General features: G+C 45.6%; 2 long non-coding RNA genes across 3 annotated transcripts in view; one reads left to right on the forward strand and one right to left on the reverse strand.

Annotated features, from left to right (window-relative positions):
• Positions 1-242: 242 nt before the first annotated feature.
• LOC131483439 (uncharacterized) lies at positions 243-3,998 on the reverse strand. Its single transcript, XR_009247678.1, has 3 exons — positions 3,618-3,998; positions 973-1,100; positions 243-407 (listed from the first exon to the last, which is right to left on the reverse strand). It is a non-coding gene; the product is annotated as an uncharacterized LOC131483439 (long non-coding RNA).
• The window catches only part of LOC131483438 (uncharacterized), a 35,221-nt gene continuing 11,117 nt past the window's right edge, over positions 2,157-26,260 (forward strand). For both annotated transcript variants that reach the window (XR_009247676.1, XR_009247677.1), the window contains exon 1: positions 2,157-3,359. This is a non-coding gene — a long non-coding RNA (uncharacterized LOC131483438). The remainder of the gene's footprint in view (positions 3,360-26,260) is intronic.

Raw genomic sequence — 26,260 nt, forward strand, 5'->3', positions numbered from 1 at the left:
CAGTAAGGAAAAGGTGTCTCAAGCACTATTTATAATCAAAAACAAATTAGAAACATCTGAACGGCTAAGCAACATGTCTGCTAAGGCTCAGAGTCCACCTGGCCGGATGTCAGCACATGACAGTTCACTGCAGACTGTAAGAGCCTTCCTTAGAAATAACTCCGTTAACTCAGTGTGCCTTCTGTATTTTCCGGGAGAGAAAGAGTTTCCAAAATTTGGGGGTAGAAAATAATTCGGCAGTGTACGTGCTAATGCTGCTTTATTCTGAGAAGGAATGTGTAGATGACAGTTTCAAGTGCTTGATGTTCAACCCCTCCTAAAACCGTAAAATAGCAGCAGGGCGATCAAGAGGCTGATCTAAATCTTCTCTCTGTGGTTTTACTTTTGTTCTGGCAGGCTGAGCCACCCTGGAAAAAAATTACAGTGTGTGCACGGGAAACATATTCTTCCCTCTTTCTTGACTAACTGACATACTGGAGAGCAGGCGTGAGTAAGGGGCAAGGGCATTGGTTGTGCTATAGTCCAAACACAGGGAACAATTTAGCGCCAAGGGCTTGGCCTACTCTTAGCCTACGGCAGGAAATTCAAGGGTAATATAACACTTTGCTGTTAAGTAATACCGCTGGAATAAAAGCGTGTTTGGGATGACTTTGGGCATTACCTTGGAATTTCTGTTTCATTTGCTTCCAGAAAGAACTTTCTTTCCCGCCTAAAGTTCTTGTATTTCAGAATTTTTTGAAGCTGTATAAAGATGATGCATACAAATGAGTGGCCTCGACTTAAAGCTGTATGTCATAAGAGCATGCTGAAGAAAACATGCAGGATCTCAGTTTTGACCACGAGACCCTAGGGCAGCAGCTTTGTCTACAAGTCACAGGTCAGAGACCTCACTCTACTATTTATTAGCTGTGTGATCTTGGGCGGATTATTTCAGCCCTGATTCTGTAAAAGAGGAGTGACGGTAGTACATACTCAGAGTGTTTTCGTGAAGGTAAGATGCAGAACGTGTAGGGCCCAGTGCTGGCACACAATACGGCTTTCTCCTTCGTGCCTGGGCTTCATCACGGAGTCTGGCGTTACTGACACACAGTCAAAAAAGACTAACATGGAAAACCAAAATTTATTTTTGTTGGAACAACTTGGGACACGGTCCGACCGATTCTCCCTGTTGGGTTTTGAGCCATACTCCTCCCATGCTGCCTCCTAAGCCGAATTGCAGCACGAATTGAAGCCCTATCTTCAGCTTCAAAGGGACTTAGATTAACCCGAGCATCACTAGATAACTTGAAACAGACAGTGCAGGAGACTCAGACCCACAGGGGAAACTGCTGAAGGATCTGGAGATGTTTTCTCTGGGAGAAGACTGAGGGGACATGAGCCTTGCCTCCAAATATTTGAAGGGTAGCATCATGTGGAAGACAGATTAGATTTATTCTGCATGACTGTGTTAGTCTCCACGAAGACAGACTCCAGTTTTATATATGGGAGAAGTTTATTAAAAAAAAATTGTCAAGGGGGGCGCCTGGGTGGCGCAGTTGGTTAAGCATCCGACTTCAGCCAGGTCACGATCTCGCAGTCCGTGAGTTCGAGCCCCGCGTCAGGCTCTGGGCTGATGGCTCGGAGCCTGGAGCCTGTTTCCAATTCTGTGTCTCCCTCTCTCTCTGCCCCTCCCCCGTTCATGCTCTGTCTCTCTCTGTCCCAAAAATAAATAAATAAATAAATTAAAAAAAACGTTGAAAAAAAAATTGTCAAGGAAAGATGCTATATTCTTTTTTTTAATGTTTTTAATCTTTATTTATTTTTGAGAGACAAGAGAGACAGAGCGCAAGCGGGGGGGGGGGGGGGGGGGAGACAGAGAGGGAGACACAGAATCCGAAGCAGGCTCCAGGCTCCGAGCTGTCGGCACAGAGCCTGATGCCGGGCTCAAACTCACGAACAGTGAGATCATGACCTGAGCCTAAGTCAGACGCCCAACCGACTGAGCCACCCAGGCGCCCCCGAGAGATGCTATCTTCTAAGGAAGGGAGTTCTACAGAGATTCTATCACAAAATAGCTAATCACTCCCTGGGAATTGTGCATGGAATTCTGTCACAGGCAAGAGCTAGGTGAGGTGCCCTCTAGGGTTCTTTCCCAGGTCAGGGAGGCTGTAATTCAAATAGCTACCTAAGTGCAGCATTTTGCACAGCAACATCAAGAACAGCCATGGCGAGGTGTAAGGCACATACAGGCGCACACAGATTGTGCCTATGTGTGAACTGTAACCTTCTAAAACAAAAGAATTTCATGCCACATTGAAAAAAAGGCTTTTTTGACGGCTAGAAATGAAAATGTTCATCCTTTAGACTAGCGTATCATATTTTATAGGTTCATGCTGTAGACACAGGGGCCAAATGAAATGAACCAAGATCGTAGGCATTAAGTTACACTTTAATTTTATCTTTTTTTCTCCTGTGATTTTGACACCAGTGATTAAAAATGAACCTGGACCTTTGACCTACTCCTTTGGGGTTTCTTCCCTCTCCCCCCCCCCCCCCCCCATTCACCTGCAAACCTTTGCTGATCTTTGCATAGAGCTTTGGTCAACTGCTTTTAACAGCTAAACATTAAAGCCACTGAGAGCATAAACAGGAAGCTGGTGTTTAGGTGGGAGTTCCTAGGAATTTTATACTACTGACCACAGAGGCCAAGAGAGAAAGGAAATAGGAAAAACAGTGTAAATACCTGGGTGACTAATGACTTTGCGCAGCTTAGCTGGCTTTTCTGAACATTTAAGTCTCTTCTGGGGGAAACACCCTGAAAAATTTTCAGGACCCTGCGTGACATCGAAGGGGCAGATGTATGAGTGTTTACTGCAGGCGGTTGGTTTTGTTCACCGACTACCGGGCAGAGAGATTTTCTGCCGATCTCTCCAAGCGATGGACTCCATTTGCATGCGTGGTGCAGACATTTTGCCGAGCACCGGGGTTCCCAGGCCTCCGATTGTAAAGGACTGTTAAGGCCACCCCTTCCCTCGTTCACATGGATAGCGCCTAAGAGGATTTAGAATCAAGTGGGCACATTTGCACGGCCTTGTTCTGAAGAGGCAGCTGGAGCGCGGGCCGGCCGGCCTGGCGCAGCCAACCGCGGGTCCCGGGGGACCGCATTGTCCTCCGAGGGGCCGCCACGGGGGCTCCATTGTGCGCGGAGCAGGCCTTTTTCTCCTGCCCTCTGTCTCCCCCGGGCCTCCTCCCCCGCCTCCCCACGCAGACTTTTCTCTCAAGCTGCCCGGATCCCCCTGCTGCCGCATTTCCAATGCAGAGGAGCGGGCAGGGCTTCGGGCTGGCCATCTGCACGCGGAGATTGACAGCGGCCCCGGAAGGTCAGTGCCTCAACGATTTCTGTCTGAACAGCAGGCCACCCAGGCCTCCCGAGCAAAACAGGGACATCTGCTCCCCTTAATTTAGAACACTGGTTCCAATTTCACCGGAGCCCCCTGCTTAACGCCTCGCCTCGGCTCCGGGGGAGGGGTCGGGGAGGGGCCGAGCAGACGCGCCGCCCGTCCCCGACTCCCCCCGCTCCCGGGCAGAGCAGCTGAGCCGGCGGGCGCGGGGGGCGGGGGCCGGGGGCGGTCACTCACGTGATCCGGGTGACGTCGTGCGGGGGTGGGGGCGGGCCGGCGGATAGGCGCGCGCTGCTCCCCCTGAGCGCCCGACGCCCGCTTTCGTCCCGGGTCTGCAGAGGCGCGGGCTGCGCCGCCCGGAGCATTGGAGGTGGGCGGCCTGGAGGGCGGCGATCCCGCTCGGTGACGAAGGGTCGGGCGGCCCCGCGGTCCCTCTCCTCGGGCAGCCGGAGTTTGGGTCGTCTCAGCCTTGCTGGGAGGAACACGTGAAGGGGCAGGAAAGTTTACTGCAACTAGAGTGAGAAATCCAGCTCAGCCCCTCCGTGGGCAGGACTCTGGGCTGGCAGCTCTAAAGCCAGCCTTCAGAGGGCAAGGCCCAGATCCTGCGTGGACAGTTGACATCGGAACTCGTCCTGCCTTTTGTGCTTCACAGTGGGTGAAAGAAAGAAAGCCCTGCATTTCTGAGTTTCCACCACTAAATCATAAGCTCCTGGAACACAGACACTGCATCTTCTGCATTATTGTGGCTGCAGGTCCTAACACAAATGTTTGGAGACCACATTAACGTGTGAAATGGAGGTGGACCTGTGAGCCCTGAGTATAACTGTTTCTCTTTGTGTATGACAAAAAACGAGACTTGGTGGAGAATGAACCTGTGCATACGGCTAGGTTATTATTAGTGAATTACTTTCCTCTTTTCTTCCATTTCCTTCTTTGACAAGCGTCTTATTGTGCCTCTGTATTGCGGGATAGCAGGCAACCGGCTGGGGATATGAAGAAACAAGACCCGGGGGTCCTCAGATGTGGCCGCTCTGCGAGGGGGGCCGGGTGCAAGGAAACAGCTAACCAGGACTCTGGGTGTTAAGTGCAATGGTTGGGTTCCTCGATCGAGCCTCCAGAGAGAGAAGGAGGTCTAAGTTGAGTCTGGAAGGGTGAGTAGAAGCTTCCTAGGAGAAGGGCCCTTTATCCACACAGGTCCCTCTGCATGGATTTCCCCCTAACCCTGTTTACCTTCTGCCCATTCTTCAGGCCTCAGGTGAAATGTCACTTCCTTGGTGTCTGGACAACCAACATAAGGTTGTCCTATTAAGCGATCCTGTGGCATGTCGCACTTCTCAAGACATGCACAGCTGGACAAAGTTTATCGTCTCTTTCCAACTGTGAGCTTCTTGAGGCAGAAACTGGCCTGTTCATGGGTACAGTCTACATACATATCCAACACAGTGCCTGCCCCCACCATGTTCCCTAAGTATTTGGTGAACCCATGAGTAATCAGGCTTTTTAAGTTAAGGACAAAGCATTCATGCATTTTCTGTTTTGGAGGTGAGGCCAAACTGTGGGCCCTCCTCTACTCTGAGTCCCACGGGTACAACATGGAAACAGAATGACCTTTTAGAATTTATTATTTTGTGGTATCCCTGCAGTGCAGTGATTTCAAAACTCTCTTCTACAGAATCAGTGTGAGGTTGCTGCTCCCGCCCCGCCCCAAAGAGAGATACCATCATGAAGCAAGTCTGGGGAAGACAGGGTTGCATAGAGCCTTTAAGGAGCTCCTGCACAGCGTCCTGACCCAGATTGCTGGTTTTCAAGACGCGTCTAGTAACGTTTAGAAGCTGGCTGATGTGGATGAAGGGTAATGGTAACTTTGCTGCACCATTTTTCCCAACTTCTCCCAGGCCCGGGAAGGTAGAAGGAGCTGCTGTGGGGAGAGCTAACCAAGATTGATTTGCCAGCATGAAGGCTGTCTCCTTCTGCCTGGTTCCTTTGTTACACCTTGGACAAATTTGTTCCTTGTGTTTTGACCTTATCGAGAGAACAAGGGTGGAGATGGAGAGGCATTGGTGACATAGGACTGTCTGAGCTACAGTGCAGCCCTATGAGATCGTAGCTGTGTGATTTTGAGGCAGTCTCTTGCCTCTCTGTACCTCAGACACTTCCATTTGTGACCAGAAATAGTGGTACCTAATTTACAATGTTGTTAAGGTTTTAAAAGCTCTCATATGCATTTAGACTTTTCATGATGGATATAAATTTTATTTAACTGCTAATAATTAATAAATTAAAAATTAAATATCTAACCTTTACTAGGTTAATTTAACTAATTAGGTCTCCTGTTAGTGGAGCAGGATCACAGAGGACTATGGCCTAAGGGAGGAATTTTTCTCTGCTCGCTGCCTTCTTAGCTCAAGTGAGGCATTCTGGGTGTTCATCATTACTTTTCCAGCCAGAAGGATTGCAGTTCTTTAACAGCGTTTGCTGAGCTCTCCCTCTAAGTAAACTTAAGTTGTGATTTCATTATATTGTATTCTCAGAGAGGAGTGTAGCAGCGGTACATCAAAATTCAAAAGTTTTGCCTACTATCAATTTTCCAGGACTGACTTCATAGCCAAGTGTTAAGTTCCTCAGCAACAGGATTGTGATCCAGAAGTCCATATTATTTTGAATAGAAATCTGCTTACAATGAAAGAGTGAATCCGTTCCTGTCTTGTTTGTTGGAGCTTACTTTGACCGTGAAAAAAATCGATATTGGCGTCTCAGAGAGGAAAAATTTTCAGATCCTGTATGTTAGACCACAGTGTGAAAATTCACATTGTTTTAACATTGCGCATAATGTTAAACATTGCACTTTCATGCTTTCCCTGCATAAAAGAAAGCTGCTTCTGGAAATTCAAAGGTACTCTGAAAGCAAACGTAGAAATGATTTCTTACCTGTATGTATAATATCGACAGTTTTACTCCAAGTCTTTATTTTCTGTGTAGAACATTGACTTGGGTAGAGTTTGCTAGACTAGATTTGGAGTGAATCTGTTTTCAGATATAATCTTTGACGCATTCATGAAAGCTTTATACTTTGAAGCAGGTAACAAAGGACGTACTTCTTAAAATGCATATTTATTTATTTTGAGAGCAAAAGCGTGAGCAGAGGAGGGGCAGAGAGAGAGGGAAAGAGAGAATCCCAAGCAGGCTCCGCACTGTCGGCCCAGAGCCTGATTCAGGACTCAGTCTCACGAACGTCAGGATTATGACCTGAGCCAAAATCAAGAGTCGGCCAACTGAGCCATCCCAGGCATCCCGGGACATACTTCTTAAAGGTTGCCTCTATTCGTGGATCGAATCTCCATGCCCAGAATGGTACTTGGACCAAATATGCTGATATCACTTAAATCTTACAGGGGGTCACTGCTGAGGGATCAGAAATGTGCTAAACATCAAAAGATGCTCTCTAAAAAGAAGCTTTAAAAGCAACATCTAGTTTTAGACGTGAAGTGTGCCCTGTGCACCTCTTGGGTACCACTTCTCACCTTTGGGCACCCCCTGCCCTTTATTCCAGCTGTTGATTCAGGCTCTGAGCAGCTTCCTGTAGGTGCAGCCTGACAGGGCCATGCCTCTTGACCAGCCTCACACCTCTGCTGGACATTTGCCACTGGCCCCGGAGGTGCTCTGAGCCACTCGGGGCCAATGTGCTGACTTAAGCCCGAAACACAGTGGCATAAGTTTTCAGGGCAAACCTACGAAGCAGAAGCCCTAATGGATAAATGCTTTCCTTTCTTCCCCCAAGATGGACCGTCCCGAGATGTCTTTCCTGCAACTCAGACAGGACACACAGAGCCAGCAACCGTTTGCTAGGAGCTGTGACTCGTCTTTGCATTGGTTTTCCATCCTTTTCTGCTTCATTCTTCATGTCCCTTACTCCAACTCTCTGGATCACACTCTGCAATCAAGTATTTTCACTTAAGCCTTTGTCTCAGGATATGCCGTCTGAGACCCAGGCTAAGTCATTTTGACATTATGTTTTTTGTTTTTTGGTTTTTGTTTTTTTTTTACCAAAGGAAGTGATAGTGTTTACACTGGTCTTCATGCCCTCTCATCCCACCCCATCCCTCTTCTCACTGTGAGCGTCTCTGTCCAGTTATTTTGTGAGATGGTTAAAGGGGTTACCTCTCTCCTTCCTTTGGATACGGTGGGACTTAGTGAGAGTGAGGAATCCTGGCTGCCTTTACTTCAGCACAGCAGGACCCAGGGTGAAGTTTGCCGTCTGCATCTGGCAGCTGGTTGGCAGCTTTGGCCCCGTGCTTTCGTCGGCTAACTTTAACCTGGCTCTGTTTAATTTTTCCAATCTGTATTTTTAACTTCATCCTAAGTTTTTTATTTGTTCATTTTATCTTGCTCTATTTATGGATTTGAGGAGTAAAAATAAGCAAAGATTAGCATGAGTAGGACTTAAAAAAAAAAAAATCCTAGGGCTCAAATGGCCCAGAGGCACATATAATACCCTTACCATGTGACAAAGCTTTTAAAATGATAAGAAAATCATGGGTTTTGAAAGTAGCAGTGGAAAAACTTTATTGTCTCCATTTGGAGACCATTTATTGAATTTGTTTCATCACTAATAATAAGCCTCTGGATTCATGTCTGCATCCTGCTGGGTACCTGCCATAGTGGTACAGCTTTTATGGGTGCAGCGGTCAGGGGCATGCCAGGACATCACATCCGAAGTAAGACACCAGGTTTTCCATCTTGCTTCTCCACCATAAGATGGAAGTGTAAAACCTGAAGTGTGCATTCGAGTTCTGGAAGCAGCATTTTCCACCCTTGGGAAAACTGCTCCAACCAGAATACCATCCAGAGGTTAACAGCTTTGAGGAAGGACCAGAAAAGGAAAGAGTTCTGCACTGGGTCTGGGTTGTGGTGCAAGCAGTCCTCCCACTCGGGCTTCTGGTGTTAGAGGCATCAGTGCTGGGAAGAAATGCCATGTGGAGTTATTGGCAAACCCCAATGGGAAAATCACAATGCAGACCTCCAGGCTTCTGGAGGATGGCTGTACGGTTGGCAGCAGGGAATTCTATACTTTCTCACAATAGTTCTTACATGCTGTGGGGACCCAGTAGAGACAGAGCTCCTAGCCATGGGACACCCCCTGACCATATGGCCAAATGAGCCCATCACAACTGGGCTCTGTCAGAACGACCACATCATGTCATGGGATAGGCCAAGGAACAATCCAGTGTAAGGCCGGACTGGTACCTCTGGAATTAAGCACAAGCAGGACCAGGGCACACAGCCAAGCTGACATGAGGGTTTCATGTCACCCACTGTTACTGGACCAGCACCTTCCCATCAGTTCACACCTATGGCCATATGGAGGATCCTTTAGGATCAGTAGACTGAAGAGGAAGGAGCTTAAGCTTGCTGCATGGGTGGACCAGCCCTGTCTGTGGGTGCAAGCTGAAGACAGTGACTGCACTCTAGCCCCATTCAAGGGTAGTCTTGAACAACAGTGGTGATGGAGAGCTTCAGGTGGTGTCCCTGGTCATTTGCTTTGTGTCGAAAGACAAGTGGCCTGAGGTTAGACTCATGGGCTATAGCAAATAGCTTGACCAGATGGACAAGGGCCTAGAAGGAGAAAATGGGCAGACTGGCAACCAGGACGTCTGGAGCAGACATGTGGACGGACCTGAGAGGGCATACTGTGGGAGAATCTTTGTACTGCATGTTGGAACTCCAAGGGGGAGGCACTAAGCCTGCAAGAAGATGAAATGACTGACCGGTTAATGGCACCCGGCCTCTGTCATCAGCCACTTCTAGTATTGGCACCATAGACACATGAACAGAAGAGCCATGGTGGCAGGGGTGGAGGCTATGCCTGGGCCCACTAGCCTGGACTCCCGATTACCAAAGTTTTTCCAGCTAATGCCGCTGCCAGATGGCTAACATTCCAGTAGCAGAGAGTGATGCTGAGCTCCCATTATAGCCCCGTCCCTTAAGGGGACCAACCTGACACTCTGGTAGACTGCCTACACGGGACATTTTCCAACCTGGAAGAAATGGCAATTCATTCGAACATGAATGGACACATATACTGGATATGGGTTTATATTTTCCTGCTCTCAGGGCCTCAGCTAGTACCACTATCCAAGGCTTAAACAGTGTTAAACCTACTGTCATGGAATCTGATATAATATCACATCAGACCGAAGAACACATTTTTTACCATGACTCCACTGGTTCTATCTCATGCTATACATCTAGAAGCTGCCAGCCAGCGACAGCATAGCATAGACAGACCTGTTGAAAGCTTAACTGATGTGCCAGCTCAAAGGTGATACTTCTTAGGATGGAGTACCATTCTTCAGGATTCAGAGTAGACCTTAAATCAAAGACCTTTAAATGGCACTGTGTTCGCAATGGGTAGAACGCACGAGTCCAGGAAGCAAGGATTCGAAGTGGAAGCAGTCCTTCTGACCATCACTCCCAGTGTCCTACTTGAAGAATTTTGCCTTTTTATCCTCATAAAATGGAGCCCTGTGAATTTTGAGATCCTGGTTCCTAAAGGGGGGATACTTCTGACAGGAGACACAGTGGTTGCCTCTTTGAACTTTAAGTATGGCTGATCCATGGGCAATTCTAGCTCCTTGCACCAAGGAACCAACAGGAAATATGAGAAGTCACTGTCTTGGAAGGGATCATTGAACCTGGTCACAAGGAAGAGATAGGGAGATATTGTTATGTGCAGGGAAGGGAAGAATAATGTAGAACCTAGGTGATCTGCTTAGGTACCTCATGGTTTCCCTACTCCAACTTTGGAAGAAAATCTACCACAGCCTGAGACAGGCATAATGGTTAGGAGCTCAGACCCTTCAGGAATGAGGGATTGGTCTCACCACTAGGTAAGGCCCCAAGGTCAGCAGACATGCCTGTTTGACAGTGAGGAACATCTTTAGTGGATAACAGGTGGGAGAAGATGAGTATTAGTAGGCACCCTGAAATCAGCTATAGCACCAAATCCATAATTTATTCCACTAACCTTCCTCCATTAAGGTCCCCTTAGGAACAGAAGCCCACTGGTATCTTAGAGGAGCTTTTCTTGGAACCTATACGAAGAAGAAGATCCAAGTGCTGTAAAAGGTGGACTGTAGTGGTGCTTTGATGCACTGTACAGATTCCTATTCAGGAATGAAGGTCTTATTCTCCAGCTGCGGGGAGTTCTTTGAGAAGGTGGTCCTTACCTGTTAGCCTGTGGGTTTTGCCTCATGTAAAGAAGACTTTCTGGTCATCTGAAGGTCACACTGTCTTCCGGGGACAACCTTCACCGAATGACCTCTTGCCCTAACTTGGGTCAGCTCTCAAAGGCTACCTCACATGGGTTGGCTGATGCTTTCACCAAGACTGCGTTACGTCTCAACTTCTCCCTCTGTGAATCTGACTTTGCCCCTCCCACTTCCCAGGTGATCCCAAGAGCACTCAATAAACTGCTTCCTGGGAACACGACCTATAACAGCCATTAAAACTTGGGTTATTACCAGATGAAATAATTTGTATTCAAAGGCTGGTGAGAAAACACTTTGGTTATACGAACTAGTTGATTTTATTAATGCCAGGCTATAATTATGAGTCTCTTTTGCTGGTTGCCAATTGATTTGAATCAAATACACATATATGTAGCAAACTGAACTCTTTTTGTGAGAATTCCTAAGTACACTCAATCTGGGCATATCTCACTTCAGAGGCCAGATTTCCAACTCTGATTTCAGTTCTCTGTTGGGATTTTAGCCATTTTGTAAGAGAGAATGCATTTCCACAAAGTAAGTAGTTGCAGACATTCCTCAGAGTTTTGAAACATGGTCAGAAATTTCAGGAGAACTTGTGGATTCATAGATTCATTTCTAGACTCCTAAGGTTCTGTGCCTCCTTTGCACACATGGTTTGTTTTTCAGCCTAATCAGCTCTTGCAACTAAACCACACTGATAAAGCAAACGTTTAATAATTCAGATATCTGCTGAGGTACGCATTCCAGGGGCAACTGTAGAAACTTAAAAACATGATTCATTTTTACGAAACTCTGTGAGTCTTTTCCTGAATTAAGAGCTTAGATTCACCCAATAGCAGCTCTCTACACCCTGCAGAGGTTTTTCAGTGTGTCTCCAGCTCCTGCCTGTTTGTTCCTGTGTTCATTTAACGCCTGGACAAGTGATCGAAGTGAGTTTATTATCTTCTTTGCCACTTTAAGTGCAGGTCTTGTCACATCTTGCTAAACTCGGGGAAAAGAGCAAGGTGCTTCCTCTGAGTGTTTTCATGACCAAGAGTTATTGACCTGAGGAAGTAGTTCAGAAAGCCTCTTCAACAAGTTTACCCAACTTAGAACTCTAACTGTGCCAAGTAGGATAAGCCCACATACCCTCTTCCCGGGAAACTTCTGTACAGTCTATGTATTGAGTGTCAGGAAGGGGACAGGTATAAAGAAAATGCACGTGGGGCCCCTGGGCGGCTCAGTCAGTTAAGCCTCTGACTCTTGATTTCGGCTCAGGTCGTGATCTCACAATTCTTGAGTTCAAGCCCCCACATTGGGTTCTGCACTGACAGCATGGAGACTGTTTAGGATTCTCTCTCTCTCTCTCTCGCTGCCCCTCCCCTGCTCATGTGCATGCTCAAAATAAATAAACTAAAAAAAAGAAAAAAACTTTGAAAAAAAAGAAAAGAAAATACAGACACGATCATTTGCTGACACTCCTCTTGTAATAATGAGCCTGAATGGCCATGTTCACAAGCAGATTCTTCCGATAAACAACGCAGTGGAAGTTGGACACATGTGCCTCTTCTTTTGACTTAAGTAAAGAGCTGACAATGTTTTCCCCTTTTTGTATGATTCTTAGGAGGCAAGTGAACTAGCTTTCCTATTTGCTGTCATGCTTCTCATACAGGCTAATTCATCATGTGAGGTCATTGTATGCGGTGGGTCCTGTATCCCCCTTTCGTGCCCTCCTTCCTGCCATCCCCAGCTCTTCCCTTCATGGTCTGGATGATCCCATCAGCTCTAAAAGTCCCTGGTTAAAAGGAGTGTAAGCACAAGTCTCCTCATGCTTCCCAGCTTTGAGGCTAGGGCCCACGGGGTCCAGGGGACTGCTGAGGGCGGGAGCAGTGGGGGGACAAGGGGAGCAGGGCAGTTGGGGCGAGTGATTCAGAGCTCACATCTTTTGGGTCTGCGTGCTTTCTCAATTAGGTTAGGTCGTCTCCCTCCCGTGGACTTCCCAATTGATTTAGCCAGCACCAGGGGAGCTGGCTTATGAGAATACTGAGCCTAGCCCTCCTGTTTGCCTCATCAATGTGCATTTTGATCTCAAAACACTTGGAGCAGTACTTTTCCTCTTCCTTTCGAACACATTTGCACTTTCCCCTGACTTTTCCACTGAAAAAGCTGCTGTTGAAAATAATGGTAAATTTTCTAGTATTGGCAACGTGTTCGGCCCTGGTTGGTCGTCTGAGGGGCCATCTTTCCCCAGGGCTTCTTCCTCTCATCATGCCAGATCTAGCTCCTCATATGTTCACACGTGCAATAAGGTGGCGTCCCCCTGATGAAGTTTCTGACTGGAACTGCAGGCTCCTCCCCATACTCAATCCAAAAGAAACTTCCTCAGTTTCTTCAGGTATGCGCGGCAGTAAGAATCTAGAATGGATCCTACTGTGTGTAGAATGTGTGTGTAGAATGATGCCTACTGTGTGTAAGCGCCACGTGATCAGGGACACGGTCTTTCTTTATCACCACCGTTTCCTTGACTGCTAGAACAGTGTGGGTTCAGGGCCTACCCTCAGTCTTTGCTGGCTAAGCGAGTCCTGCCTCAGGCGTGGCCAGCACTCACCGACAGGCACCGTGCTAGGCTCTGAGCATGCAGCAGACAGGACGAGTGCCTCTTGCCTCACAGGCAAGAGCTGGGGATGTGGAGAAAGCGAAGAAACTGATGTTTAAACAACATTTCAGTGCAACATTGTACGTGTTGTGAGGTGAGGGGTGGAGATCAGAGAAAGCAATCCAGAGATGAGGTCTGTGCAGAGTCCTGAGGACAGTAGGAATTTACCAGTCCACCTATACTCCTTAAGCTAACGACGGGACCATTTACCATCTGCTCCCCTTCCTGCCCTTATCTTTTTAATCTAAGTTCTCTTTACTCCCCAGGCTGCCAGCCCTTCTGTTCCAGGGAACTAATCTGCTTTCTGTAACCCCCAAGGACTGGCTGGATGCTGTCTGGCCCCTTTCGTCCATGCTAGCCTTTCTCTGTGAATGTATGCTCATTACATCCTGAAAGGTCCTGCTCAAACCCAAGGGGTCTAGGGCAGCCTTCCCTAATGAATTCTCTTCTGATTCCTTTATTTCCCTCTTACTCACAGCTTAAGCTTTTAGCTTGTACAGTCTGATTCTAAGAATGCAGATAAACCACACTGGCACTGAGCATGATTTGGACGTCTGTAGATAAAAATCACCCAAAGAACAGTGTCCGGATTTTCCTCATCCTTTTATCAAAGCAGGAAATGCAGCACCCGGTGCATTGCATTTCCGTGTGGAAGTCAGCACAGCAGAAGGTACCCACCTCCGTTGCCCAGAAACTCCTGGTCCTCTACTGTCAAAACAGTTCTCTATGTAAATCTAGCACTGTTTATAGATAGGGATATTTGGGGAGAAATCTGGAGAAGAAATGTGTTAAAATGGGCTGTATAACCACTATCAAATTTTTTAAAAAAATTTTTAATGTTTATTTATTTTTTGAGAAAGAGAGAGACAGTGTGAGCAGGGGAGGGGCAGAGAGAGAGAGGGAGACACAGAATCCAAAGCAGGCTCCAGGCTCCGAGCTGTCAGCACAGAGCCCGAGGCAGGGCTTGAACTCACAAGCTGTGGGATCATGACCTGAGCCAAAGTCGGACTCTTAAACTGACTGAGCCACCCAGGCTCCCCACTATCAAATTTTTATATTCGACTCCCAGCTGAGTTATAGATTCTTTAGGAATTTTCCATCTTTGTATTCCTATAGGAGAGTAGTTAAGGAAATAAAATTATAATAATAACTTTATAATTGTGCATAGAGCTTTACAGTTCACATCTAAAGTAAATGTCACCTCATCTGAGAAGCCATCCTAAATATCCATGACAGTTGCCCTCACCTCTCTTTGTGCTCCAACACCTCTTGTCAAACCTCTAAGTGTGGCACCCTTGGCCAAGCACCATGACTTATGTTACGTGCCTGACTCCTTAACAGATAGATTTTATCGAGAGTGGGGAGCTTAGGGGCGCCTGTGTGGCTCGGTCGGCTAATCGTCTGACTGTTGGTTTCAGCTCAGGTCATGATTTCATGGTTCGTGGGATCGAGCCCCACATCAGGCTCTGTGCTGACAGCATGGAGCTTGCCTGGGATTCTCTCTCTCTCCCTCTCTCTCTGCACCTTCCCCACTCTCTCTCACGTGCCCTCTCTCTCAAAATAAATAAACTAAAAAAAATAAAAAAGAGCGGGGAGCTTAGCTTTTTCAATCGCATGATTCTATGATCTGGCTCATGATAAAGGTCAGTACACTAAAAATACCTCATAGATAAGTAAGTAAATGAATGAACGGATAAATATATAAATGACTGTTATTTCCATATTAAGTATGTGATAAAGGCTTGTTATATTACCCTTCGATTGTGATAGAATAAAGAAAACTAAAAGCAGATAAATCTAATAACTGTGGAAAACTTATTTGAGGGAGAAGGTTTGGAGTTGTAGATGAAATTAAGTCTCTAAATTTTCATAAGAGTTCTTTTATTCCTAGAATAGATACTGATGAGTTAGTTGCATTCATTTGCAGCAGTATTTCTGCAGAGTCGGGAAATTGATTTAATTAAGTCCTGTCTTTCCCTTAGAGTTAGAAAAGTATTCTAAGAGTGGAAAAAATCATAGAACAAATAGTTACCATGTAAATTATGGAGTATTAGGTGCTTCTCTGAGTATTTTCTCCTTCATGATTAAATGTTAATCTCTGAGTTATGCGCTGTAATAATAGATCCAACTGAAAAAGTGTTTCTGGCACTAATGCATAAAATATGTGCATGCAGTTTGAAGGCTGAAAAATGGCACATTCTTTGGGGGTGGATGAAGAATGGTCTGAAAGTTACGGCCACTCTAGGGAAACAGAACGTGATTATCTACAACGTTAGCTGATTTTAAATACTGATTGCCAAACTGTTCAATAAAATATGAATACTTATTACGGCAATCCATATCACATGTTACATATCCTATTTCGGGGTGGAGTGCACCTTCTTAAAGAAACATGTGCTAACTAGGTAATGTCAAACATTATAAAGTGAGTGGAAATTGAGACTGAAGTTCTCCTCTCTTATTGGTTGCTCAACTGGACTCTAACCTCTAGGAAAAGACTAAAACTATAAACAACACTCAGTATCCATGGTAACATGCATAAGAAGGTAATTATTTTTTCTTTACATTTTTAAATTTTAGAGTTTAATAGCATATTATATGCATTGCCTCAGGCCCACGATTCCTGCAGTTGGTCATTAAGTATCAGGAAATGCCCTCTCTACCAGTCATTATTGCTTAAATAAAATGCCACTTACAAGCCTTGTGAACAAAAGAGCTACAGTGTCTGTTTAAGGCATACCTTGACTATTGTGGTGATTTGGCAATGAGTGCAAGGACCCCAGAGCACCTGGCCCAGAAGCCAGGCTTGTGTCCCGAGAACAGCATTCACAAGGAAGCCTTTTCAGTTATGGTTAATTAGACGCAAGAAACAGCCCCGTCCTTCAGGTGAACACACCAGAAGGAAGGCCCCAAGCCCATGTTCTCATGCGGTCAAACGGCTGCTGTAGGAATAGTGCCGGAGCAAAGGGTTCTGGGTAAGTCCAGCGTGCGTTAATTCCATCATATTGTGAAGGACAACCCTCTGATGTACCATTTGGGAAGTTTAGGTTTTATACTATTTGGGTTTTGTTTTTAATGTTTATTCATGTTTGAGAGGGAGAGCATGAGCCGGGGAGGGGCAGAGAGAGAGAGGAGGGGCAGAGGGTCCCAAGTGGGCTCTACACTGACAGCAGCGAGTGCAGTGCAGGGCGTAAACTCACGAACTGTGAGAACATGACCTGAGCCGAAGTTGGACACTCAACAGACTGAGCCACCCAGGCGCCCCTATACTATTTTTTTTTTTTTTTAAGGAAGACTCATTGACAACGAATCCAACAGTTGAGAAGGTGTGAGGGGAGAATTTACTTACAGAATCTGTCTGGTGTTTGTTCTACACAGGCAGAGTGATGTAATAGTAGACCAGAAAATTCAGTCCAAGTTGAAACCAAAACTCTTTTCTCTGGCTACAGAGGCTCCTTTCCCTTGGCCCCTGTACACCTGGGTGGCTTACACTAGACAGGTGCCAACCTCACGGCTTTGGTTTGCCTGCAGAGGTGGCTTCAGTAAACCTGTCCCCAGGTGACTTGTGCAAACAAAAGGAAGAATATGTGCTGAAAACTAATCTAGGGAGCGCTAAATTTAGATCGGATTTTTCTTCCAAGAGTTTGTTTGTAAATCAGTTTTGGGAACCTGGAACAAACATTTCGCATAAAAACATTGTAATACATGTGGCTATGAAAATTTAACCCCTAATGACAGTGAAATGTTACACATCAGCAAAACACATTTTGTAGCAGTTGTCTTTTCTCCGTCTTCCTCCGCTATATGATGGATTAAAGGGGCTTTTGTGGGCTGATCTAGGAGGTAGACCACCATGTGCAATGGTGCCTGGGGGAAATCAGTCCCCACTCAAAAAGCTGGATGTGAGAAACTCTCATCCTGCTGCCAGAACTTCACAGAGAAGGGAGAATTCCCTTCAACAGTTCGGATGATGCCACACAGAAGGAAGAGGGAGCAGGCTTTTTTATGTAAGGGACATTCATAAATTTGGTGTTTGTATTTTGAGAACTGCCAGCACTTAATTTAGAAAGTATTACAACTGTATTAGGCAGAAGGTGAACTTGAAGGAGTTTAGACCAGGAAGTTGAATACGAAAACATAAACAGTAAAGCAAAATATAGAACCAAGATTTGAACAGAGATAGACGTTGGAACTAAGAACTTCATAGCAGAGCTATGAGCAAGACCGATGTTCCAGCGCCAAACAAGGCAATGCAAAAATTTCTTTACTAGAGAAAGTAAAGAAATTTAAAAGCGGCAAAGCAACGGGACCCTGATGCTGATTGCTCACATTTTCTGTTCTTTTGTCCCTGCCTGGATTGACTCTAAAAGCTAATAAGTCCTGAACAGTCTAAGCTATCACAAAATCACGTGTCCATCCCGCTCCACTTCTGTGACCCACAGCCTAGCTGCTTGCCTCACCCCCCAAAAATCTGTGAGCAGCAAAAGCTCTCATTCTAGACAATTCCCCAATTGTTTTTGCTCCCAAATAGCAAGAGAGAGATTTTTTTTTTTTTTTTCAGTGAGAACAAGGGTGAGGTGGGATGTGGGGAGGGGAGCAAAGATGGAGCCATGACCCATGAGGAAGAACAGGAATCAGTTTAAGAGATTGTCAGGGTTAAGGATCTTTTTGGAAAAGAAAAAGAGAGAGAGAGAGGGAACTATGATTCCTGGGAAAAGGAATTAAAGTAGTGGGCCAGGAGGAAGGCAGAGGAATGCTGTGTAAGATGCATGAAATGATGCTTGGAATCTTCCAGAAAAAAAAAAAAAACACAATAAAAAAACACCACAAATGAAAAATGTATGTGGTGAGATCAAATGTCTTGTGGTACCAAGCAAGAAGCAGAAGGTAAGTTCCCAAGCAAGATCAGCAATCATGGGGCTGACCAAGAACTCTCCAGACTGCCAAAAGTGGGAGTTTGTGCCTGGTTCACCTAATACCCAAGGTGCAGGGAAGTCTCCAGCGCTTGTCAAGCTCCTCAGGAATAATTTGACTTTCTGTTCTCACAATCCAGTCTGGGCGCCTCTGGAGAATCTTGTGTTTACATGTCCAACTGTAGCTGTGACTCCAAGGAACCACACCAACTGGGTTGGGGACCAAACCTCTGTGCTTTTGAGAAGGTAGAGAGGGATTCAAACACCGTGGTTTTTGTCATCACAAGTGTCCTGTCATTTGGGGCAATTTGTTCCAATTGCCACCACTGGAACAAAATGGCAGATGATGTTTTTCAAAGCTGTTTGGAAAGTGCATGTCCAAGTCAGTTACAAAAAAGCCCACACTATGTTATTTTCACTGCGCCCAAACAAAAAAGTGGTTGTGTGCAAAGATGCTTTAGGAAGAGAGCTCGCAGTCTAATGGTTGGAGTAGATTGAAAGCATAAATTAAGTTACATCAATGGTAGGAGACTTTCCTTGCTTCTCTAGACCTGGAATTTTGGCTCCAGTGTCATTTTTCAGCCCTTAATATAGAGGCTTAACACTTTCAAATATGTTAATTTCAGAAAAAACATTTCTTGCTACTTAGTTCAAATAATCTTTTCCTGGATGAATTAAGTGAAGAGGAATAAAACAGTCAACGTAAAATATAGATTCATTCCAATCTAATGAGATTGTTGGAAGTCTGACTTGGTGGGAAACCCTCACCTCTGCGAAGTCTGCTGCCACACCAGCCATGTCCTTGTGGCACCGTAACTTCTCAGGTCCGTGATGTTTGGAAAGGGTGGTTTGGACAACACAGATCACAAAAATATATCACTCTCCTGAATGTCCAGCCTGGCAAGTTCATGCTCAGGTTAGCACCGTACTTGTGGAAGGGGCACGTTTCTCAGTTGGTTTTTGATGCTCTCACTCATTTCAAAACAGGCTTTGAATTGGGTAAAAGGGACTGGAGATGCTATCATTGTCGGGTATTTCCCCAACTTCATCGTGTTTATTAATGGATATTATCAGAGGGAGTAATTTTTAACAGTCTCACTGATTTGCATACATTGGAGAAAAGTCTTTCTGAATCACTCAATGTCTGGATTATGAAACTGTTAGAAGCACACGTGAAGTTTGATTGTTTTAAGTGGTTCCACTTGACCAATAGGCTTCCCTAAGTAACAGTTGTTGAGGGAGCTGCTTCAACAAAATAATAGAAGCGATTTATTCTACGTGTAACCTTAGATCGCCCTGGGTGATACGCTCTTTAGCTCCAAGAATCACTGATCATCCTGAGGTGGAGAGGAATAGAGAGATCATCTAGGCCAAGGGCAAACTTTTCTGTAAAGGGCCAGATAGTAACTATTTCAGGCTTTGTGGGCCATGTGGCCTCTGTCATGACTATTCAACTGCCGCTGTGGCATGAAAGCAGCTGTAGGTGATACAGAAGTAAGAATGTGTCTGTTCTAACACAGCGTTTGATTTACAAAAACAGGCAACAGGCAAGATTCGACTGGTGGGTTTTAGCTTGTCAGCCCCTGATCTAGTCCAACTTGCTCACTTTACAGATAAGGGAAAAGGAAGCTGAGAAGACTGGGAATTCTCCAGAGTCACTTGATGGTTAGTGGCAAAGCCAGACCCCAAACCTGGAAATTAAATCTAGATTCCGGCTTTATTTCTACCATGACACATTAGTTCTGTCTCATTTCAAGAAGCCGCTTCTGCCCTGCAGATGACAGAGGTTTGAGTCAGCAGCGTTTGAGGAAATTATGCTCCAGTAACAATTCAGTTATTTAATAAAAAGCACTTTGAGGAAGTGATTTTATAGGACATTGTCACTAATTATTGACATTACTCTCAGTGCCGGTGTTTTGTTTAAAGATGGCATCAGAGGAGTGACAAATTGAAAGACTGTTGTTATGTCATAGGGTCTCGTTTTAACAATGTTTTTCACTAGAGTTGATTTGAATAAAACTAGCAAACTAGGGTTTCCAATTTGCCAAAGAACAATCAGCCCCCAGAGCAGAAGTTCTTACCATGAATCGGGGGATTAAGGACTCCCTGAAATTCATACAGAAGTTTCTGTGGATGCACTTTTGTCCCTCGGGACAAGATAAACATTTTTTTTCTTTCTTTCTTTCTTTCTTTCTTTCTTTCTTTCTTTCTTTCTTTCTTTCTTTCTTTCTTTCTGTCTTTCTTTCCCTGTCTTTCTTTCCCTGTCTTTCTTTCTTTCTTTCTTTCTTTCCTTTTTTTAAGCTTATTTATTTATTTTGAGAGAGAGAGAGTGTGCAAGAGGGGAGGGAGCAGAGAGAGGGAAAGACAGAATCCCAAGGAAGGATCCCCTCTGTCAGCACAGAGCCCAAAGGTGAGACTTGAGCTCACGAACCCGTGAGATCATGACCTGAGCCGAGATCAAGAGCTGGACGCTCAACCGATCGAACCACCCAGGTGCCCCAAGATACACAGTTTTCTTCAGATCCCTAGAGGGATTTTGTGAGCCCTGCAAAGTTACAGGATTTCACATGATGGGAGATTCTTGTCTAGTCAGGCTGCTCAAACAGTCTGTCTGAAGAGGGAATGAAGAACTTTTGGCCAACCAAGTAAGTCCCTTCCTCACATGTATCCTCTGGGGCTGGCACTCCAGAGGGTAGTTAGCTGGCCACCAGAAGGGTCCATAGGGGAAGGGAAAAGTAGGCATGGTTTGGTTACAAAGAGAGATACAGATCTAATCTGTGAGACAATTTCAGCATCAGAGGGTGAGAGGCAGTGATGCTCGATGTCGATGGGCAGCATCAGTGCAGTTTCGGGGTGTTAGCCGGCTCAGAGCAAGACTCAGCGACTGGGTACCTGAGATGAAATTCAACTCCCAGAGGCTTCACTTCTGGCAACACGCTGGACTGAGTTAACTCAGCCAGCCCTTCTGCTAGAGACACAGAGTGATCCTAGAGTTAATAGAATGGAAAAAACAAACAAACAAAACTGTGTCGTTGTCATTTTTTAATGCAAGTTGAATTCAGAAGAAAGAAATGGAAACTCTCACATGACCGAAGCAACGAGTGAACTAAAATCAGAATGGCCAGCTTCAGCCGAACCAACAGTGACCCAGGAGGTGAAAGGCTAGACTTTTCATTCCCATGCATGGATAAGAAGCGTGGCCTCGAGTCTGATCAAGGAGAGGAGTGAGAAGAGAGGTTTTAGCCTAAAGCCAGAACTCTTGAAGAGCTGTTGGTTTGTGAGACAGGATCAAGAAAACTCCATCCCATGGCCCAGATGGGTATTAGGGAAGCTTTCTGCCAGACCTAGGGCTCCAGGCTGGAGAAAATGTCTACAGTGAATAAAATTAAAAGCCACCCTTTGGGGTGCCTGAGTGGCTCAGTCGGTTGGGCGTCCGACTTTGGCTCAGGTCATGGTCTCACAATTCATGGGTTTGAGCCCCGCGTCGGGCTCTGTGCTGGCGGCTCGGGGCCTGGAGCCTGCTTTAGATTCTGTCTGTGTGTCTGTCTCTCTCTCTCTCTGTCTCTCTGCCCCTCCCCCCTCACACTCTATCTCTCAAGAATGAATAAACATTAAAAGAAAAAAATTAAAAGCCAACCTTTTACTTCATGCTCTGGGGTAGGATCTGAATTTACATTATACACAGGGATTGGGACTCCCTGACCGAGGAACAAAATGCTCCAAACTGAAGAGTGCTTGATGTCCCGTGGATGCCTGCACAGAACTAGGGCAGACACCTCACAGCCCGTGGCACATTGGCTGGTCCCCACAGAACGATGCCCTCTACTGAAGATGAGCTTGTACCAGAAAATCTCACCTGCACGCAGAGCCAGATCAGTATGGGAGAAACAAAAACTACACAGATTGAACACTTGGAAGAGACTATAAAATAAACATTTTAAAAATACAGGATAGGATGTAGAAACCATTAAAAAAGAATACATTAAAAACAGCAGTTGCAAAGGTTTGTAAAAGCACCACACAGGAACTACAGAAATGAGAATGACAGCCGTTAATTACGGACTTGTAAAACAATATTTGCTACGTGGCTGAGGCGCACGTCACTGAACCAGAAGGCAGATCCGAGGCTGTGACTTGGAATGCTACACAGAACGTTCAAGGCATGGAAATCCATTTTGACTAAGTCCATGGAAGCCAAGGACGGCTCACACTACTTGGCTATGGCAGCAAAACCAACTCTAGACCCACTTACTAGGTTCTGGGGTTCCTCTTGAACCTGGTCAGAAGGGACAGGAGGGACAAGGGCCTGAGCTTGAAAACCCAGAGCCTTGGGAGCCCTTGATGTGTAAAGTTTGGGAAAGGAGGGCTGTCTTCCTGACAGGCCTGACTTATCTACCTGTCTGGCCTCTCAAGACTGTTCTGTCCTAAGGTTAGCTCTTACCTCGAGAGGAAGAGGGAAGTGTCCATCTTCCCTCCAGATTCTTTCCAGGCCTGGGATCCTCTGGCTGAGTAGAGCTGTGCCAGGGCTATAAGAGCTGTGAAGGGTGGTTTTCTAAAGGCCACAGTGATCAGTGCCACCCTGAGTAAGGACCCACCCCCAAGAGGAGGGGACATATCACAAGCCCTGTGGTACCTGGGAGAAGGCAGCTTCCCCTGCTCCCCTCCCCAAGCAGGATACATAACAAAAGGGTGAACAGCAGGATCAGTGAGCAGACTCCCTCTATAAAATCCTGTGGCCATCAGTGAGTCCCTGATCTATGACCCACTGCTGGCCTGCTCTCTGAAAACTGGCCGCTGCTCCCTCCACATCTGCCTGACCTTTTCTGGATCAGACCTCAGTAAACTGTGAACCTCGTTCTCTTGGCTGCTTCTCCCAGGCCTGGTATCCCCGTCCCACATCCCCACACTCCCCGTGGCTTCTGGTTTGACACAGTCTCGAGCCCTGGCTTGGTCATAGCCTGAGGATGACTTTTCCACAAGCAAGCAGGATCTTTCCAGAAGGCAAACCCTCCCTTTGCTTCAGTTCCCTGGGAATCAATGCTTTTTCTGAGAACCTTGTGACATGTAAGAGAACATCGGGAAAAACACAGTTGCTACAGGGGGCCTGGGACAGTCTGATTTGGAAACTGGAGATAAATTTTCCCAGACCCCTTACTCAGGGGAACCCCAGAGAGGTGCAGTTATTAGCATTTTGCAGTGACGGGCAGCACATGCTAATGGCCAAAGAAATGCCATTAACACCATAATGATGGGGCAGACAGGACTCCCGTTGACTTCAGAGGGACCTGGGCTCTAGGTGACGTTCAAATGCCCTCTGCCTGCCTTCCATGTTCAACATGTACCCGTTCCAAAGCTGAATCAGCAGTGCGAGCCAATTCTGTAACAAAATGAAGACCTTTGTTATCTTAAATTACTTGTACCATCTAACTCCTTATATAAAGCAAAATGTCTCTTAATAAAATCACCTTGATTTCCATTAGTATGTAGTACATCATCACAGCGATGATTTTATTAGGCCACTAGACCCTCAGAGAGTGTTAAAAGGCTGGCACAAAGGATGTCAATTTAGTAGGGGAAGCTAAGTGTCCAGTTTTCTACCAGAAACTAAAGTCTTGATTCTGGATATGTGAGCAGACATTCATTTTAAATGATGTCTCAAGACCAAATTTGTAGTCAAGATATTCTTTATTATAACCCAAAGTAATATATATATATATATATATATACATATATATATATATGTGTGTGTGTATGTATATATATATATATATATATATTACTTGTATATATATTATACTTGTAAATATATTATACTTGTAAATATATTATATATATAATATATAATATATAATATATAATATATAATATATAATATATAATATATAATATATAATATATAATATATATACATATATATATGTGTGTATATATATATATAATATATATAACCCCGCCTTCAGAGATAGGCTACTTCTAGCAAAGTATTAGGAAAATAAAATATTTTCAAATCAGGTTTTGCTCCTGTGTTAAAAGTCACAAGTAGGAAGTTCACCTTTTTCAATTTTCTTTGCTCTGTTCCCCATAATGTAGGCCCCATGCATTTTGGATCTGGCCTGCAGTTCTGATGCATGTACGTGACATGTTTTCTGGGGCCTTTTAGTACCAGTGTAGCCAGGGGCCCAGGCACTTAGGAAGGTAGGTGGGATGGAAGGAGTGCAAATGCTCTGTTGAGTGCCCTCCAGGGTGGCAGATAATGGCAGTGAGGAAGAGCTGCCTGAGCCTGAGCCCCATTTCTGCCATTAATCGGCTGTGTGACTTTGGGCATATCACTTTAACCTTCCAGTGCCCTGGTCTCCTCGTCTGTAATTGGAGATGGTGGGTAACAGCCTGTCTTGAAAGTTGTTTTTGATGATCTATGTATAATACCTGTAAAGCACTTACCTTATGTTACTTACTAGCTAAGTGAACATTCCTTCGTTTCCAGAGCCAGAACATAACATCACACACCCAAGAGAGGAATCCCTCCTGAATTCTGTATCCAGGGGATATCCTTTTATGGCCATGTGGACGCCGAGGAAGACAGAGACATTTCCATTTGGGCATTCTTAACTGAAAGGAAAGATTTTTATTAACCAAAACAGGACTTTGGTAGACCAAAGATGTAGAGTGGGGACAATTTAGGCTACTCTAAAAGTAGGTTCTTCTGACGAATGAAGGTAGGATTGACACCTAGCTCCCAGAGTGATTGGAGAAAGGAATAAAATAACCCATGTGAAGGTGATTAGCACGGTACTTGGCACAAGGGAAGCACTCAAGATATGTTGGCTGTGCCTATGCCAGAAGCTCCTGCACCCGATGTCCTCTCTAAAGCTCACCGGACCCCACTGCTGAGGCCCTATTCACAGGTGAGGAATCAGGGAACCTGAGCAATCACACAGGAATTTTTTTTTCTTTTCTAATGTTTATTTAACTTGAGAGAGAGAGAGAGAGAGAGAGACAGCAAGAGCAGGGGAGGGGCAGAGAGAGCTGGAGACACAGAATCCGAAGCAGGCTCCAGGCTCTGAGCTGTCAGCACAGAGCCTGACATGGGGCTTGAACTCACAAACCGTGAGATCATGACCTGAGCTGAAGTTGAACGCTTAACCCACTGAGCCACCCAGGTGCCTCAACACGAGAATTTTATAGTATGTGCTGGAACCAGGGCTGGAGCCAGGGCAATGGGGCTCCACGGCGAATGCTTTCTAATATACCTCTCTGTTCCTCATCTGTGTATTCTGAGAGCGTTGAAGTCCTCCTAACCTGCTCGCAAGAGTTGAGCCCTTCAGAGTGCGGTATTTTTACAGGGTGCTCCCCTCAGCCAGCGAGGTGGCCAGCACCCCCCTGAGAGACTCCCACCTCCAGCGGTTCTGTGATGCCATACTGGTGGGCTTGTAGATAAGGCAATCGCCGACGAGGAAGAACTATCCCAAGATGTGTCAATTCTCCACACCCCCATGTGTCAATTCTCCACACCCCCAGCCCCCGAAAACACCTCATAACTGGTGGGGGTGGGGGACAAGCTACTCTGCAAAATGTTTTTGAGCCCTAATTAGTGGGCTAGCCCTTATTATATGATTGAACCCCATATCACCTCCCAGAGCAGCCCTTGTCTAACACCATTGATTCAGGTTTTAACTTGGAGTTTTTTTCTCCTTTTCCTCACTTGCTGCTGATCTATGGGACACAGTAGCCTCTGTTCATTACTGCGTGGGTCTGCAGTGACCTGTGACGTGGTGTTTCACATTTAAAATTACTCAAAGGCCTCGATGCACACTGTGACACAGCAACCTGGCCTCTTTGTTTTCTAACCGTACAAACCACCTGAAAAACAGAACAAAACAAAAAGAGGTAAGGCAGGGAAGTCCCTAAAATATCGATACTCAATCTGCCTTTGAATCTTGGAACTGGGGGGAACAAGATGCTGATGAGCATAAAGTTATGGTTCCACGTGCAGGTGGGTTAGTCTTTAAAGGGTCTGACTGGCATGGCCTTGACTTTTGGATACATTATTTCATACGACTCTAC

The sequence above is a fragment of the Neofelis nebulosa genome, chromosome 8 (genome assembly GCF_028018385.1).
Source record: "Neofelis nebulosa isolate mNeoNeb1 chromosome 8, mNeoNeb1.pri, whole genome shotgun sequence".
NCBI lineage: Eukaryota > Metazoa > Chordata > Mammalia > Carnivora > Felidae > Neofelis > Neofelis nebulosa.